A 5,538-nucleotide genomic window follows, 5' to 3' on the forward strand; every position below is an offset into this window, starting at 1 on the left:
TACTTTTTGTTCACACACATAGCTGTAATTTTAAATGCAAATGTGAGGAAGGAATATCAGAGGGGGGGAGGAATATGAAATGATAATATCTATCCACTAGTGGAGATTCTCTGATGAGTTATATGCTCCTCCCTTGTTGGCAGAGGCTGCTCGTTCATTCCTAGACACCTAGACTCAAAATAACCACACAAAAACTATGTTATTTATAATACTATTTGGCCAATAGCTTAAGCATATTTCTAGCTAGCTTTTATATCTTAAATTAACCCATTTCAATTATTTTATATTTTAAACAAGGCTTGTTGTTTACTTGTTTCTGGCATGTTTGTCTCCTGTGGCAGCTAAATGGTATCTCACTGACTCTGACTACATTCTCCAGGCATTCAGTTTAGTTTTCCCATCTAGCTCTATTATGCCCCATCACAGGGCAAAATATCTTCTTTATTCTTTATCCGATAAAAGAAACACATATACAGAGGGACTTCCCACATCATCTCCCCTTTTCTGTCTAAATAAAAAAGAAGTTTAGAACTTTAACATAGTAAAATTACATATAAAAAACAGGACCTCATACACCATTTCCCCTTTTCTGTTTAAACAAAAAGGAAGACTTTCACATAGTAAAATTACATGTACCAAAACAGGTATCAAATAAGAATTACAGTTATAATACTTATATTTACTTTATCTTTTATCATAACTAAGGAGAGCTATAAATATAAATTCTTCAACTCCATCAAAGACTCCAGAAGGATATAATATTACCTAAGTAAACAGAAAGCACATTATAAACAACTTCCAAAACTTTAGAGTTGACAGAGACAACTTGCTGCCTGGACAGTCACACAAAGTTCATCTGTACCATTGGGGTATCCATCTTCAGCCTACAGGCCCATAGTATCCAGCAGACTTTTACACAAAGAAAACTACTTCACTTAGGCATAATCTTCCTATCCTATGTTGTTGCCAATGTATTTTAAAAGTACTTTGACCTGTGACTTTATTTATTCTGTTGCTATAGAATCTTCAAGAAACTAGCCAAGCTGGAACAAGGTGTGTGTGGCAAACTGAACTTGTGTTCCTGGGTCATCAATACTCATATTCAGTTCCAGAACAGACCATATCTCTTATTCCCTTGAGGTGTTCTTACATCAACACAGTGTTTCCTCAGTTTGTCCCTCAAGAGGCAGTGACAGGTCAACCTGCATCTAATCCTGTTTCCACTCATGGTTCAGCCACAGGTAGCACTCAGTAGGAGTGGGAAGGAATCACTTCTACTCCATCTCTGATCATCGTCATTGACTGTGTCCATCAGCAGGGAGGGTGTGAACACAAAACAAGGACAATCCCAGTGCATTTCTCACCCCTGGTTAAACTACATGTCTGCTGGTTCCTAACTCAAAGCAAACCCAATTGTCACCCTTAGAGACTGGCTGCCCTGACAATACCACCCAAGGTTTATCTTCTGCTGTGCCACAGCCCATGTCCAGCCTGTTGTAGTCATAGTAGTTCTAAAGAATATGAATTAACCTGCTGTGGGTATTGCTCTTGTACACTGTAAAGATTTGTCACTCATACTACTTTAATAAAATGCTGGTTGGCCAGTAGCCAGGCAGGAAGTATATATGGGGCAACCAGACTAGGAGAATTTTGGGAATAGGAAAGGCAAAATGGAGGCACAAGCCAGATGCAGAGGAAGCAAGATGAGAATGCCTCACTGAGGAAAGGCATCAAGTCACGTGGCTAAACATAGAGAAGAATTGTGGATTAATTTAAGTTGTAAGAGCTATTTAATAATAAGTCTTAGCTAATGGGTAAGTTTATAATTAATATAAGCCTTTGCAGTTTCTTTTAAAAAAAAAAGATTTATTTTTTTATTTTGTATATTGTGTTCTATCTGCATGTATGCCTGAAGGCCAGAAGAAGGCACCAGATCTCATTGTAGGTAGTTGTGAGCCATCATGTCATTGCTGGGAATTGAACTCAGAATCTCTGGAAGAACAGCCAGTGCTATTAACCAGTGAGCCATTTCTCTAGCATCCAAAACAACATATCCGATAATGTGTGAAACAATCCCACACCAGTTAGGATTTAAAGGAGTATTTATTTTGGGGGGGTAAAACTCACAAAACAACAACCATCAGGAAAGGAGCCTAGTCACTGGAGCAGGAGCCGGAACCAAGCACCAGAACCAAGAGAGCAAGCCGAGGCTTGCAACTCATTTCTAAAGATAAATAGATCATGCTCCAATGGGCTAGTATTTCAGCAGCTATTGGCTAAAGGAGCAGAAGGCGCTCCTGCAGCACAGTGGGCTCATACTTCAGTGGCTATTGACTGAAGGAGCAGAAGGTCCTCCCGCAGCACTCCTATGCTCAAATTTTGAAGTCACTCAAAAAATTAAAAAAAAAACCACAATAATATACATAATTATCTGAACTTGTCAAATGAACTAAACATTGTTGATGTATTTATTGCCTTTATTTATTTTATATAGTCATTGTATTTATTGTATATAGTTTTCTTATACTAATTATAGCCTTCTTTTTCTATTAGACAAATAGGAGAAATGTAGTGATATTTCATTTGCATTTTAATAAATAAAGCTTTCCTGAAGATCAAAGAGTAAAACAGCCTCATTGGTCAGCCTTACAGACCAGGCAGTGGTAACACATGCCTTTAATCTCAGTAGCCACGCTTGTTGCTATAGAAACCAGGCAGAAGTTGTGCATGGCTTTAATCCTAGCCCTACAGAGGAATATGAGATGTGAGGAGGCAGCCCTCAGACACAGTCTCATTCTGAGATTCCTGGAGACAGGATTGCCATTTTGGACTGAGGTAGAGATAAGAGCCAGTGGCTGGGTGTTTTGCTTTTCTGACCTTCAGGTTAAACCCCAATATCTGTCTCTGAGTTTTTACTAATCATGTTACATTAGCTCTCAAAATGTCATCTCATTCCTGCCCAGGCTGATGGCCCCATATTCCAGAGCAGAACTCCTCAAAACTAACTGGAGCAAATGCCCCTTCTTATCTGCTCTTGTTGCTCAGCACAGGTGGATGGGCTCTGCCTCTTGCCTTTTATTTCCCTCTCCAATCCTGTGAGGCTTTCTTGATTTTTCCTAGTGAGCAAATGTTGAAAAACACTGTGACCTTTGTAGTGGATTGAAGTACATAGAAGCTAAGACCATTTTGACCATGGAAGTAAACTGACAAAATGGTGCAAGGGCTTCAGTAGGCTGTGTTAGTGGGAGAATTTGCCAAAACGTCAAAAATCAGAACCTTTAGTATTTGATTCAAAATATATCTTATACCCATTTATTGTTTAAAAATATTTTGTTGCTGGGTGGTGGTGGTATAAGCTTTTAATCCCAGCTCCTGGAGGCAGAGGCAAGCAGATCTCGGTGAGTTGAGGCGAGCTCAATCTACAGAGCAAGTTTGAGCATCACCAAAGCTGTATAGAGAAATCCTATCTCAAAAAGAAAAGAATCAAAAAATTCTGTGTGATATGAAAGATATGGGATAATTTTCATGTTTGGCACTGGATGGAAAGCATACTTGAGGAGAAAAGATTACAATTTTGTAATGCCAACCTTCTGAAAGTTATGCAACAGACCCTAGACCTTAGCACAATTGACTCTGTGATGGTAGTGCCATCACACTGTTAAAATAAGCTCATAGATAGTACCATAAACCAAAATGAAAACAAAAATCTAATCCAAAAAAGTCTATATTTTTGGGAAACTCTTTAAATACACTAATCTTGCCTTTTGGCTTTTGTAGCTCCCCTTCTGGCTAACTATTCTCATTAGCTAAAGTATCTCAACCCAGAATGTAGATTTTGTGTTTAAAGCTTACCCTGAGAAAGGCTCAGGGCTACACTAAGATCCTGAACATATTTTTCATACAGGTGTCCCAGGCTCAATGCTGATGCCTTTTCCTAGACTGCATATCTTAATGTCATAACAAACATTGACCAATGAGTTCACAGAAAGAAAGGCAGTGGCAGATTCTCAGGCATCAAGTTACATCATCTAAGGAATCGTCATGGAAGCACTCTTGACTCCCATGCTGTATGCTGAACCATCTCACTATGATGCCTGTTTGCTTACTGAATAGCTATCGAAACAATGAATGACCTCATTGACAGATTAATCTGTAATAGTTTCTTCTGTTCCTTGTTGAGGTCAGCGCTTCCTGACCACAACCATTAGGAGAGGGGGTGCTGTCTTGCATATGGTTGGAGTGTGATTCCAAAGGTTGTAGAGTTTGGCCATAGTGTGGTGGTGATATTGGAAGTTGGGAAACTTCCAATAGGTGCACCCATGGGGTGTGGAGTGTGGGTATGATAAGTGTGAAAGACAAATTTTCAAAATCCAACAATATCATTGGAGCTTTATTTTGTGGCTCTGAAGGATGTCTCCCTCATGAGTGTGATATCTAAAGAACATTTGGTTTTTTTGCTCCCCCTCATTCCATGTGATCTTTCTCTCCATCACTGTGGGCCTTCTCCACTTGATGGCCTGTGCCTTGTTTTAATGTCACCAATATACATTCAGCAAACACTGAACTAACTACCCACACTTGAATTTTTAGCTTCCAGTATTGTCAGATAAATGAAACTCCTTTCTCTATTAAAAAAAAAAACTAGGCTCAGACATTTTCACTTTTGTGTAACAACACCAAACTGACAGAGAGCATGCATATTCCTGCCTCTGTCACTGAAACTAGTCCTAGTGGTGGTATGAAAATGTTTAAGTTGTGTCTCTGTGCTCTTTCTTTCTTAATTGTTCCTTAAGAAAGAATGGGGGAGAAGGAAACAAGATATTTCCAGGGCTTGTGCTGGTCTCTTCATGCTCTGGAATTAGTCTATAACAGTGTAGAAGCCAGTGTCTCAAAGTGGACAAACTCTTTTCTTTTCCCTCACGTCATAATCTTCATTATAAGGACTATCTAAGTTTAATTTAGAAATTAAGAATATCCTGAGTCTTTTGGTCACTGAAATACCACCAAATCCTTCTTATCTCAGAGGTTTTTGTTCTGCCAATTTCTGCATCTGAAGATTTCTTACCCTGAATTTGTCAAGATTGGTTCTTTCTTAAAGTCTCTGCAAGTGCTCATGTTTTTGGAAAAAAAAAAAAAAACACTGAAAGGCAATGAAGCAGATGCAGGAGGATCATAGTTCAAAGTCTTCCATGGCTACAAAGCAACTCTGCGGCCAGTCTGGACTTCAAGAGACCCTAACCCTACCCCCACCAATTAAAATGAATAAGCCACTAAGTAAGCTTTAAAAATACAAAGTTTTATTTCTGCTGATATAGGAGAAACTGATGATAGTAACTTCACAATTTAACAGTTCTGTCAAACCAGTTTCTGACATATGAAGTCACATAAAGAAGAATTTAGCTAAAGGAGCGTTCCCAATTGTCTTAGCAGAAAGCGTCATTCTGCAAGGCAGACAGGGTGGCCTTCACTAAAGTTACCTGGGAAAAGCAGACAAGTCTGTTTCAAGGTAACTATGACAGTGTTTTATATAGGAAATCT

This window comes from Microtus ochrogaster, chromosome 21, assembly GCF_000317375.1.
Source record: "Microtus ochrogaster isolate Prairie Vole_2 chromosome 21, MicOch1.0, whole genome shotgun sequence".
Classification (NCBI taxonomy): Eukaryota; Metazoa; Chordata; class Mammalia; order Rodentia; family Cricetidae; genus Microtus; species Microtus ochrogaster.